Source organism: Helianthus annuus, chromosome 14, assembly GCF_002127325.2.
Source record: "Helianthus annuus cultivar XRQ/B chromosome 14, HanXRQr2.0-SUNRISE, whole genome shotgun sequence".
In the NCBI taxonomy this organism is placed as follows: domain Eukaryota; kingdom Viridiplantae; phylum Streptophyta; class Magnoliopsida; order Asterales; family Asteraceae; genus Helianthus; species Helianthus annuus.
This window is the reverse complement of record NC_035446.2, coordinates 60833277-60847768: the sequence shown is the minus strand read 5'-3', so window position 1 is coordinate 60847768 and position 14492 is coordinate 60833277. Positions and strand designations below refer to the sequence as shown.

The following is a 14492-nucleotide window of genomic DNA, read 5'->3' as shown; positions in this document are numbered from 1 at the left end:
ACCCATTCTATAACGAGGAGACGAACATAGAGGAGGTGCTAAGGGAGAAGGAAGCGATCAAGATGGCCCTTTATGAGTACCAAAGGAGCTACGAGCCTAAACAATTTGATCATATTGAGGCGTGGACAATTGTGTAAACCCATCCGCGATGGAAAGATATTAATTAAGTACTTTTTTATTTTAATTATTTAATTATTTAATTATGTTAGTTTAATTTTAATTTTGGTGTTATGTATTTTTCTTTATTTAAATGAAAGTTTAGTTATTTTTAGTAGTTTAATATATTCTTTATTAAAAAAAAAGAAGTTCTAGGGTAGTAAAAAATGAGTGTTGCCAGTGTTTTCTAAGTGGGTTCTGGCCTAAACAGGGCAGGTCAAAAAGGTACGGGTTGAAGCGGTTCTGGTTGAAACGATGCGAGTCTAAATGGTATTGGTCGAAATGATATTGGCCGAAAAAGTGCCGGATGGAACGATTCGGGCCGAAAATTGCGGGCTGAAACGATTCGAGCCGAAATGCTACAGGCTGAAATGGTTGGGGCGAAACGATGCGGGTCAAAACGGTACGCGTCGAAACGGTACGAGTCGAAACGGTGCGGGTCGAAACGGTGCAGGTCGAAACGGTGCGGGTCGAAACAGTGTGGGCCAAAACGGAACGTGCCGAAGCGGTCGGGTCGAAACGGTGTGGGTCAAAACGGTACTCGTCGAAATAGTATTGGCCGAAACAGTGCGGGCTGAAACGATTCGAACCAAAATGGTACAGGCTGAAGCGGTTCAGGTTGAAACGTTGTGAGTTGAAACGGTACCAGTCGAAATGGTGTAGGTTGAAACAATGCGGGTCAAAACGGTACCGGTCGAAACGGTGCGACTTAAAACGGTGCGGGTCGAAGCGGTTTAGGTCGAAATACTGAGGTTCGTCGATGGGTGGGTTGGGTCAAGACGGTGATCGGGAAGTCGGGCGTGATAGATGGTGAGGGGGGTGGCTGATGCGATGATGTAAACTGATCGAAGATTCAATGAATTTACTTGAATTAATTTACATGTAGGAATGATTTTGAATTCCTTTAGGTAAAAGAATAGGAAAGAATTAATGCCTAATTCCAATTCCAATTCTTTTGTCCACCAAACACATGAAGATTGAAATTAAGATTTTCATTCCAACAAATTCTATGAACCAAACATCTTAAGAGTTGGAATTCAGATTTCGATTCCATTGAATTCCATTCAATTCCGGGGAACCAAACACGCATGAATTATAGGTTGATTTGAATACATTAAATACTATCAGTCCTTATGGTAACTTGCACCCATTGAACAACATGCAAAAAGGAAAAAGATTTAAATTTTAGAGTTAAGTGCCATTTTCGTCCCTGTGGTTTGGTCACTTTGGCCATTTCAGTCCATTTTTCAAAAATGCGCCATTTTCGTCCCCCACGTTCTGGAAAGGTGCCATTTCAGTCCAAAAATCATAACCCAGTTAAGTCAGTTAGTAAATAAGGACTGATTGTGTAAATTTGTAACATAAAAGGACTGATTGTGTAAATTTGTAACACCACCACCACCACTCCGCTGCCACCACCGCCACCACCGCCACCACAGCCACTGCCACCACCACCGCAACCACAGCCACACCGCCACCACAGCCACTGCCACCACCGTCAATCATCACGTTGATCATCATCAACAGTTCTTCGAACCACAGCCACTGCCAACGTATCATCATCATCATCATTCAATAACATATCATCTGGCTTGTGCGATCAAAAGTTCATCATCATCTTTCAATAACATATCATCTGTGTTCTTCATCAACGTATCATCATCAGTCACCGTTCCTCCACATCTTCTAGTCACCATATCATCTCGACTAGAACCTGCAACATGACTTTCCTTTGTGCTTCGAATCTCACCATCCTACCTGCAACTTCATCAACCCACATCGACACCGATTCCGATTTCGCACACCGAAACCGCACACTTCATCATCTTCTTCGTCTCCGGTGTTCCACCCGTCACAACTACGACACCGCATCACTATACCGTCGTTCAACCAGAATCATCATCCGTAGTATCGGTCATCTTCTCCGCGACCTCCTCCGACATCACGTTCATTAGCACCGTCACCGTATTCATCTCAGTTCCTGTTATTCATCTCCGTCGAGCATCATCGTCGAACTCCGGTCACCACCATTCATTCATCGTCACCGTTGCCGATCATCTCTATTCTCCGACACATTCCGATCTCTATTCACCTTCAACCTCCGTTCAAATTTCTACTACCAACCGTTAGCACCGCAACCTCCTCACCTCCGATCACCTTCACCACCACTTCCGTTCATCATCGAGTCTATATCATCGTAATCTCACGGTGTAGGGTATTTTAGAAACGGTGATGATGGTGGTGGTGGCGGTGGTGGCAGTGGCTGTGGTGGCGGTGGTGGCTGTGGTGGCGGTGGTGGTGGTGGCAGTGGCTGTGGTGGCGGTGGTGGCTGTGGTGGCGGTGGTGGCAGCGGAGTGGTGGTGGTGGCAGGGCTAGTGGTGGTGGTGTTACAAATTTACACAATCAGTCCTTTATGTTACAAATTTTCACAATCAGTCCTTATTTACTAACTGACTTAACTGGGTTATGATTTTTGGACTGAAATGGCACCTTTCAAGAACATGGGGGACGAAAATGGCGCATTTTTGAAAAATGGACTGAAATGGCCAAAGTGACCAAACCACAGGGACGAAAATGGCAGTTAACTCTAAATTTTATTTATGTCTCATAATGTTCCAGAATTAGATATCAATAGGTTTGTAGAACAAATATTCTACATGATTTTCTACACCTGTTAGATAACTATCATCATTATGTTGATAAACAACCTGTGAAGCTCTTGACATGTTAAGCGCGACGTTGATCATAGGAAAGAGCATGACATCTGGTGTAACTAGCTCAACATTTAGATCATTCCATAACTCATAGATCATTTGCAATATTTCTTTCCTTCCCTCTTCCTCACATGCTGTATTTTTCTCTTTCATGGGTAAATGTATACTTGATAACATATCTCCTCTTTCCTGTTCCTCCTATACATTAAAGATTGACATCTTTATTTTCGAATCAAACATTTTTACTTCCAACATGTGTTAGATAAATAACATATCATTTTGTTCGTATTGATTAATATTACCTTAATAGTTCCTAGATCATCCCAAAGACGAAGAATGGTTCCAGCCAAAGTGAAAAATTTAGGGTATCGATCAAGAAGATGTTGCGAATTTTCTGATGTAACCCCGTCGGATACCATAAAGAAAAGATGCATTAGTGCCATATATGTCCCTGAAGTTGTAACCCCGTTCTCTATGTAGTGTTTAAGTGTCGGTATTCTATCCCTTTTTACCCATTTTGTTTCCTCCATGTAAGCTTTCGCCAAGTCAATCCACTAAATATAAGGGCAAACATTCAAAAATATTCATTTATATATAAATGTATGTAAAAACAGTAAATATGGACCCAAAAAATTACCGTTTTGCGTAGATATGATTGGACACTGAACCCTCGTTCTCTCATAACTTTGTCACAAATATCATTGTTTGTATTATACAAGGCTTCAAAGCATATTTTCATGTAATCCGGAAGTTGTTCCATCTCATTTAAATCCCATCCGTCAAAAAGAAAATGTACGTTTTAATAAAATTTAACACTTAGGTGAATAAACTAAAGATAACCGAACCTTTGAATTGCGTCGGTGAAGAGTACAAGATCATCATAGGAGCCATATGTGTCACATATATCATCAATGACCAACAAAATGGCGATGGCCTTAGCAAGCTCAATCCTGCTACCGGAGAGACTCAGCTCCGGTAAAAGTCCAACAGTCCAAAGAAAACACTCAACATGTCGATCTCGGACAAAAACAACTTACTAGATAGACCCAAATGTTCCCACCACCTAAAATCAAAATCATTAATTAAATTAAACTAAGTAATATAATGAAACAAAACTAAAAAGTCCTTTACCAGGTTACTTCAAGCAGCTCCCTTTGGAGGACTGACTGTACCATATTGTAGTCAATCTTTGCAAACTCTAGCAAAATTGGGTTGTGATCATCTTCACTAGCATATTCTTCAATATACCTTCTTGCTTCTAACCTTTGCATTCTCATGTGCCTTGGAAGCCTTAAAGCATCAACAACCTTTTGATGAAGTTTAGGGCTTAATTGTGAAACTGATCTACTTAAGTGTATAGAAGTAATTTCCTTGGCATTTGATAAAATATATTCCTCCGTTGAACCCATGTATGAAGCTTCATATAAACTTAACAACCCTTGTATGTCTTCACTTGATGACTTGTTTAATTCACCATTTGCATCCATGAAATTATGGAAAACTTTTGCTTTAGAAGAAAAAAAACTCATCATGTTAAGTAAAAAAAGAGAGCTACTAATGTTAAAAACTACATAACAAATGATTATCAAACGTGTCATGAAGAAGTATATACCTTGAGGATTGGTATGGAGGCCATTGTGTCGTCGAAGGCGAAAAAGTAGGGCAAGTATATATAAATCATCATCCGGCAGCACTTTTGTAAGCTTTTCTAAAATGTTGTTAATTTCCTCTTGGAAGTAATATCCAACTCCCAGTCTTTGAATCGTGTCAATTAGTTGTAAAGTCATTGTGGGATCGGAAGTCGCCATTAGTGCTCGTCTCGTATGCTCTTTAAGTTGGTAAATTCTTCTGTTGTTAGCATCAACTTGCTGTCGATTTACCTAGCCAGATTTTGAAAACAACCAATCCTAGTTAGTACCTGGATAACTCCTGTTTTTTAGGTTATTTCGTTAAGACCATGTGCGTGTGTCGGCATGAAGATGTTATGAAAAATGTTTCAAGATTTGTTTTTCTATTTTTTAAATTAATTAGCACCTCATGTGATTTTTTGGTAATAATTTGTACTCTTAAAAAACGTACCTTCGTTACATGATGATGCATCGTGTGAGAATTGATGTCTCCGGAAGACAAGATAGTGTTGGCCGTGATGCCAGTGTTTGCATGTGGCCTAGCCGAAGAACAACGGATAGAGCTGCAAATCATAGGTTCTTTGGAAGGTGATAAATTCATCAAGTGTCGTGGATGCACAACTTTTTGTGAAAATAGTGAAGGAAAATAAGCTTGGGAAGCCATTACTTCTGTTTTTAGTTGAGGGTGTAGTATTATGAGATGGGATATTTATATAGACAAAGGTAATTATTATTTACTGGAATCATCAGATATAGAGACAAAGGTAATTGAGAATCAACTGTTGAAAACGTGCTAATTGCAATGAATACAAAATACACAAGGAAATACTTTTACAGGGAATCAAGTCACACGTGAAGTTACTTCCACACAATGATTACTTGGCTTATAATAACTTGTTTAAAAGTAATATTTCACAAAAGCTTTTTTTTTTTTTTTTTTTTTGTATAATAACCAGTGTGATTATTTGGCTTATAAATCATTTTAGTTTCAAAAGACAAGGATAAATTATCACGTTCTGAATAAATACTTAGCTAGAATTACTATTTCAAGTTACATTCCTCTCTTATATCAACTAATTTTAATTTATTAACATATTGAATTCACTTTCTCCACCTCTCTTCGAATTAGATTAGATTAGGTTATAAGTATTAACCCTCGACCAAACTTCCATCATGTTCCCTTAATAAGTACCTCCTACGTAGTCATTTTTCTTAAGATTTGCCACCTCAATAAAACGAATTACAAAACTGGAACCCTTTTTTGTTAAATGAAAAAAATAACCTAAGGTTAGTTTGTAAGAGGGTTTGGCATTAGGGATGGCAAATTGGCAATGGGTCGGGTTCAGGACGATTATTGATAATCTCATACCTATATCTGGTTGTAAAATTGTGTCTCATACTCGACCCAATACCCGTCGGGTAATTACACGTCGGATTTCGTGTATACCCACAGGTATCGGGTATACCCATTAGTTTGTTAAAAGATATATGTTGGAATTTCCAAATACAACTTTTACTATTATAATTTTTATATAATTTTATTTCTACAACAATTATTGTAAATTAAAATGTACATTACATAAATATAACTTTTATTATAAATTAGTAATAACTTTATAATACTAATACGCTTATATTTATACACTTCACAACATACAATATATAAATACTATTATCAAATACATATACTAAAAGAAAATTTACTTTTTACAATATTAACATACTAAAATAAATCGCTAATATAATGGAAAACAAAAATATAAATTAAAAAATTCGGGTATATGATCGGGCATATAGTTCGGGAAAATGGGTATGTTGTTCCGGGTAATCGGGTTGGGTATCTCCTAATCCCATACCCGACCTATACCCGCGAAAATTTCTAAAACTAATCCCATACCCGGCCCAATACCCGTCGTGTCACACCCCGACCACGTAAAACAATAAATCGTGGCGGAAACGTCGGGGAGTGTTGTAACAGAATTATTGTTTCACAACCATGGATACAAAAAGTTTCGTTTTATTGATAATATTAAACATTACATTGTCTTAAGGCATAACAAACAAGTTACATATCGACTATCACTATTATTATGTCACTAAGGACTCGTCCAGATCCTATGTGACTCATGCATCCTAGTAATCAACATCAAGCAACATCACCTGAAACATATGTAAAAAACAAAGTCAGAAAGAAATGCTGGCGAGCACATAGGTTTTATAAGAGTGTCGGATTCATGGCTAGTTTACATGTTGCAATACCTTAATAAAAAACCTTGTTTTGAAATGTAAATAATATTGCAACATAATTTAACCAACTCAAATCAAGTGGGTTATAATTTATAAAACCTCGTAGCCATGATTCTTAACCCAAAAACATTTGTTTTAGTAAACCAAATTGTAAAACATCTCGTATTAACTCGTTAATAAAACTCGTATGGTTTATATTCTTTCGAAAACATCGTTATGTGACCTCGTTTCAAAATCGTTTACCCAAGTGAACTAAATAACGCCACGGTATGTAATATGTTGAAAACACTTATATATAAGAAGTACCAGCGGCGTATCTACCATGTTTTCACCATATTACACCTGTCCCGTTATCTAAACACTAAACCAAAAACCAATCGTTTATCCAACTCGTCTAACTTGTTCAAATTGTTTCCAAATCGTTAACTCGTTTAAATCATCCTCGTTTTAATTTGTGAAAACTATTTTTGGTCGTCTCGCTAATAACATTCAAACCTTCGTGACTCGACTATCTCGCTTCTCGCATTAACAAACCACCAAAGGGTAAGTTAACTATCATCAGATTCAGTCGTTACCCATAACCCCCATACATAACCATGGGTGTAGTACGATAACGTGATTTGTCAGATCCTATGGTACCATAACCTAATACTGGTCGGCTTGATCAATGCTAATGAATGTCATTCGTTATGTAACTACAACCAACAAGTTTGTTCACTTTATCGAAATCGTTATTAATTTAATATAAACCATTTTAGTCGTTTTTGGAAACATCGTTTAAACCTCGAAATTATTTAACACATATGAATCACCCCAAAACAACTGAAAACAGTAAAATAGGGGAACTATGTACTCACGTGAAGTGCAAATATCCTCAATCAAAAGAACTTCAACAAACTCAAGTAAACCAAAGAAATCAAGCAGCACCTAGTAATCGAATCACTATATAAATAATTGACACCTAAATCGGAAGATCGGATAGAATGCAGTCTTGTAAACCAAATGAGTGTTGGAACTCATGTGATATGGTTTAACAAAGCCTACATTCTAAATCGGAACCTATCCTAAGTGCTTTCGACCCATTACGACCCATTAAGGTAGCTTACACTACTTTAACGCGTCGTGCGCGCAAATGCGCATTCGAGACGTCTAACTAGTCCTATGACAAGTATTATATGCCTAAACATGTTTAAATATGTTACATAATCAGTTATGTGACAAAAGTTTATGTTACATATGCTTAATTACCAATTATGCATGAAAAGGGCATTTTGGTCATTTACCTAAGGCATATAAACTACCTATCATACAACTAATTAATCCTAAGTGACCATAAGGTATAACCTCGGAAGGTTATTCCTTATGCAACTATGGTCACTAAACATGTTCGGTCGGATCCTAATGATCGACCAAACAGGTCGAGTTCGAAAGTCTAAGCGGGTGTTTAGTCCGCTTGACTTACGACTCTACACAAGCACTAATCTAAAAGTGATGAGCTAAACATGCTAAAACAAGTTTAGTTAAGTTAAAAAAACAGGTTTTGGTATCAAAACAAACGGTTTTGATACCCAAGAGTAGTTTGGTTACAAAATACGCATGAATACGCATTTTGGCCGAAACTACGACTCGTCACTACACCTAGTCAACGTGGTAATCAGTAGGTATAGTCACTTGGGACTATAACCATCGTGATTACGCCCACGTTGCAAAGTTCAAATGAACTTCGTGTTGACCATAAACTGGTCAATGCAGAAAGTCAAACAAAGTTTGTTGTTCGTGCTAGAAACGCGAAAAAGAATGAAAGAATACTTACAAAAGGTCCAAGAACGGAAGTTTGACCCGATTATTCTCAGGTATTAAGTGAAGCACTTCAACTTAGAGAAATATCAGATCAAAGGTGTGGGTTTTGAGCAAAGGGGTGGGGGGTATTTATAGTTTTCGTACAACCGTTAGGATCGTTCATCGAAAACCAAGCTTCAATCTCAGCCGTACACCTCATGCCCACTGATTTGAATACCATGGGAACCTCCAAACCAGCCCATAGATTGCCCAAAACTATGTGCAAATGTGTGTAACAGCTGGAACAAGCTGGAAACATGATTCTGATATCTGGCACCTGCTTACGGACCGCAAGAAGAAGTGCATACGGTCCGTAAGGACCATACAGATCAGCAATATTTGAAATTTGGCAGAACAGGCCCCTGTGCACGTATTGTCGTGTTTTGGCACTTCTAACACCCGTCAAGCCCATTTTTAGGCTCCATAAGGATGTTAAAGCATGGGGGACATGAAACATGCCCAAAAATATATCGGATGTCGGTTCGTTTGGTCGTTCGGTTGCGTTGTTCGGTAAATTACGACGGAAGTCGCAACGGACGCAAAAACGATCCAAATTACGCGACGAATGGATTTTTATCAAGCCAATCACTAAAACATATTATTTTAATGATTACATAAATTTTTGGATGTCCGGATATATTCAGAACGTAAGATATGCGCGAAAATGCAAACTTATGCACTTTTTGACGCTTTTAGTCCCTATTGATCAATAAAGTTTGTTTTAGCATACCGAACCCATCAAAGCCTATTTCTAAGCTATGTAAAGGATATTTAGGGTATGTTTAACTTCAAGTTTCGGAACATTCGTTTCTATACAAATCGGTATACTTTCGCAGTTTGACACAAATAGTCCCTCCGATCGGACAAACTTGATTTTGACACACCAAACCATACAAAACTTATTCCTAAGTTATGTGGAGGTTATTTAAGGTATGTTAAGCCTATGTCACTATCCTGGAGTGTTTGTCGCGTTATACTGACTGCGTTTACGCACCAATTTGCGTATAACCTTCCAGAAAGCGATTTAAAGCTTGGAATCGGAATCGAATCAAATCGTAAAATCATCAAACACAAATACACACATAATAACACCAAAACACATATAATACACCAAAGCACATTGTTTTATTGATAATTAACATTGTTTTACATTGTACATCAATTAAAGAACACAGTTGTCACAGTCTCCCCTACTTCAGGAAATTTCGTCCCGAAATTTTAATTAGAGGAAACTTGTGAAAACAAAAGCAGATATTTCGCCTTCATTTGGTCCTCATGTTCCCAAGTAAACTCTGGGCCACGTTTGGATTCCCAACGAACTTTGACCAATCGAATCCGTTTGTTCTTCAACTGTTTGAATGCACAGTCCACGATCTCCACGGGTTTCTCGACAAAGTGCATCGTTTCATCAACTTGAATTTCATCGAGAGGAATGTGAAGATCAGCATCAGCTAAACACTTTCGCAAATTGGACATGTGAAAAGTCGGGTGAATATTCCCAAGCTCTGGAGGTAGCTCTAGTCGATAGGCAACCTTCCCAATTCTTTCCACAATCTTAAATGGTCCCACATATCGAGGTGCAAGTTTTCCTTTCTTTCCAAATCTCACCACTCCCTTCCAAGGTGACACCTTGAGTAGGACACGGTCTCCGACTTGAAATTCTAAGGGCTTGCATCGCATATCCGCATAACTCTTTTGACGGCTTTGAGCTGTCACAAGATTATCGCGGATTTTCTTGATTTTGTCTGTTGTTTCCAGAATGAGCTCAGGTCCAGTAAGCAGAGCTTCACCGATCTCATTCCAACAGACAGGTGAACGACATCTTTGACCGTAGAGAGCTTCGAATGGTGCCATATTAATTCTACCATGACAACTATTGTTGTAAGAATACTCGATCAGTGGCAGATGAGAATCCCAATTACCACCAAAGTCTATCACGCATGCTCTAAGCATATCCTCCAAAGTTTGAATCGTCCTCTCAGATTGTCCATCTGTTTGGGGATGATAAGCAGTGCTTAGATTTAGTTGGGTTCCCAAAGCAGATTGCATGGTCTTCCAAAAATGAGATGAAAATCGAGCATCACGATCAGATATGATATCCAAAGGAACACCATGTCGAGATACAATCTCATCAACATAAATCTTTGCAAGTTTATCAGCAGATAGATCCTCGTGAATAGGAATAAAATGAGCTGACTTCGTTAATCAATCGATGACAACCCAAATGGCATCGTGACCTTTAGATGTATGTGGTTATTTAGTGATGAGATCCATTGCAATGTTCTCCCACTTCCAAACCGGTATCTCTGGTTGTACAAGCAAACCAGAAGGTCGTTGATGTTCAGCCTTGACTTTCAGACAAGTTAGGCATTTCGATACATACAAGGCAACATCCTTTTTCATACCAGGCCACGAGTACTGAGTACGAAGATCCTTGTACATTTTATCAGCACTAGGATGGATAGAATATCGAGGCTTGTGAGATTCGTCCATTACCAAAGTGCGAAGATCGTCTTGTTTCGGAATCCACAATCGATCCTTGAAATAGAGCAACCCATCGTCTTTCGCTTCGAGCTTAAGCTCAAGCTGATGTGGTAATTCCTTACCCATCAAATTTTGTGAAACACAAAATTGCTGAGCTTGAAGAACATGAGTTTAAAGATCAGTTAGAGTTCGAACAGAATGAAGCTTGACTCGCTCCTTTCGACCAAGCGCATCGGCTACGACATTCGCCTTACCAGGATGGTAGCGAATCTCGCAATCATAATCACTTAAGAGCTCAACCCAACATCGTTGCCTTATGTTCAGCTCCTTCTGATTGAGAATATGCTGGAGACTTTTGTGGTTTGTGAAAACCACACACTTTGTTCCATAAAGGTAGTGTCTCCAGATTTTAAGAGCGAAAACCACAGCACCTAACTCAAGATCGTGAGTCGTGTAGTTCTTCTCGTGGACTTTCAGTTGTCTTGACGCATAAGCTATAACTTTACCTCGTTGCATAAGAACACAACCAAGGCCTAAGTTGGACGCATCACAATAGACAACAAAATCATCATTTCCCTCAGGCAGAGATAAGACAGGAGCATCACACAGCTTCCGTTTCAGCGTTTGGAACGCTTCTTCTTGCTTAGGTCCCCACTCAAAAGGTTTATTCTTCTGAGTCAAAGCAGTGAGTGGAACCGCGATCCTTGAGAACTTCGAAATAAACCATCGATAATATCCAGCAAGACCAAGAAAAGATCGAATCTTTGTAGGTGTCGTCGGTGTATTCCAATCCTCAATAGCATAAATTTTAGAGGGATCCACATGAATACCCTGCTCGTTGACTATATGACCTAAGAACTGAACTTCTTTAAGCCAGAATTCACACTTAGAGAACTTAGCAAAAAGTTTTTCCTTCTTCAGGAGTTCCAGAGTCAAACGAAGGTGTTGCTCGTGATCGGCTCGAGACTTCGAATAAATGAGAATATCGTCGATGAACACGATGATGGAATTGTCAAAATAAGGTTTACAGACACTATTCATTAAGTCCATAAAGATAGCTAGGGCATTTGTCAAACCAAAAGGCATGACAGTGAACTCGTAATGCCCATATCTCGTGCGGAAAGCAGTTTTGGGAATATCTTCTTCGAGAACACGAAGTTGATGATATCCAGAACGCAGATCGATCTTGGAAAAACAGGAAGCATCTTGCAGCTGGTCGAAGAGGTCATCAATTTGAGGTAGGGGATATCGATTCTTGACGATAAGCTTGTTAAGCTTACGATAATCGATACACATTCGAAAAGATCCATCTTTCTTTTTCACAAAGAGGACAGGAGCTCCCCAAGGCGAAAAGCTCGGACGGATGAATCCTTTATCAGATAACTCTTGAAGCTGTTTCGATAACTCTTGCATCTCAGATGGTGCAAGACGATAAGGTGCTTTCGCAATCGGGTTGGCATTGGGTACAAGGTCAATATGAAACTCGACTTGACGAACTGGAGGCAAACCAGGCAGTTCATCAGGAAACACCTCTGGATAATCTCGAACAATCGGAATATCTTGAATACGCTTACTCTTGTCTTTCTCCTCGGTGACATGCGCCAGAAAAGCAACATATCCTTTTCGTAAATACCTTTGGGCTTCCATACACGACATAAGCTTCAATCCACCTGAAGGTTTCTCGCCACGAACTTCTAAAACTTCACCAGACGAAAGAGGATACGGACGATCTTATCGAAACAAACCACCTCAGCATGATATTTGGTCAACCAATCCATTCCAACGATAATGTCGAAACTCCCAAGTTGCATCGGTGTGAGGTCAATGAGAAAAAGATGGTTATCAAGGTTCAACTGACAATCACAAATAATAGAATCGAGAACAAGAGGTTTACCAGTAGCAACTTCGACAGATAAAGGTTTCCTCAGTTTAGTTCTAGGTATCGCAAGCAAAGGCTCAAATGATAATGAAACAAAACTTCTATCGGCACTAGAATAAAAAAGAATAGATGCAGGTCAATTGTTAACAAGAAACGTACCATTAACCACCTCGTTGTCAGCCCTCGCTTCGTTAGCATTCAGATTGTTTGCTCGCCCATGAGCGGGATTCACATTCGCGTTGACATTCACGTTCGGATTCGCATTTGCATTCACCAACCTCGGGAAATTGTTGCGGAAGTGACCAAACTCTCCACAATTGAAACATGAACCCGACGGGAATCTCGCAGCATTCCCTTGAACCTGTGCTGGAACCTGAGCAACCTGATTTTGACCCAGACGACAAATGGTGGCGAAATGCCTGAGTTTACCACACATAGTGCATTGCTTGCAAGCTTGTTGTGCAACATGATGACTGTTGCAGCGAGCACAATGAGGTGCGGTACCAGCATACACCTTCTTCGTAGGCGGTTGAGCCGGTGGGTTTTAAGGGTTTTGAGCTGTTACTGCAAAATTCTGAGCACCCTTTCGCTTTCTCGATTTCTTCAACGACTCACCTTTCTTACTCTTACCTTTTCCTTGACAGAATCGGTCGACTTCTTTTTATCACCCTTGCGGGTAAGTTTACCCTTCCTGACTTGAGACTCAGTCAGGGTAGCCGACAACTCGATCGCGTGACGTACAGTAGTAGGATTAACACCGGTCACAATATCCTGTATGGAATCGGGTAAACCATCGATATATCTCTCGATTGATTTCTCCAGTGGGGTAACCATAGTGGGACACAACAGGCTAAGCTCCTCAAAACGATCCGTATACGCACGGTGTTCACCCCCATCTTGCTTTAAATCGTCAAACTCTCGTTCCTAAGCTCGAACTTCGTGACGGGGACAAAACTCTTTCATCATGAGAGCTCGAAGCTCTTCCCATGTTTGTGCCATTGCCACTTCGTCACCCCTATCGCGCATAACACCGTTCCACCACATAAGAGCTCGCTTCTCAAACACACTTGATGCAAATTCAACCTTACGCGCATTCGGACACTGCACATGTCTGAATGTGCTCTCGATACTCTCGAACCACTGCAGGGGCGCAGTTGCTCCTTGCGACCCAGAAAACTTTAGCGGCTTAGCAGAATTGAAATTCTTGAAATTACATTGAGCATTATTGTTGTTATTATTATTGTTGTTGTATAAGTCATGGATCTGGGTCACTACGCCTGGAAGTACAGCAACCATTTGCTGAGCGACAAGGGATGCGACTTCTTCAGCAGTAAAAGATTGAGCATCACGTCGAGGAGGTATTGTCTTACAAGGAAACAGGGGAATCGAGTGAGGTCGACAATTAGGAAAAACAACAGAGGTATGGAAAATATCGACAACACAAGGAAGGCGATCATTTGTTCGTTACCTCGAACAAACAACGACACGCAGTGACTAATCAAAGTAAATGAGTCAAAATAATGTATCGCGAAGACATGCTCGCCT

General features: G+C 39.6%; 1 pseudogene; it reads right to left on the bottom strand.

The window, feature by feature from the left end:
* Positions 1-2757: 2757 nt before the first annotated feature.
* Positions 2758-5272, bottom strand: LOC110905394 (annotated as a pseudogene).
* Positions 5273-14492: the final 9220 nt, after the last annotated feature.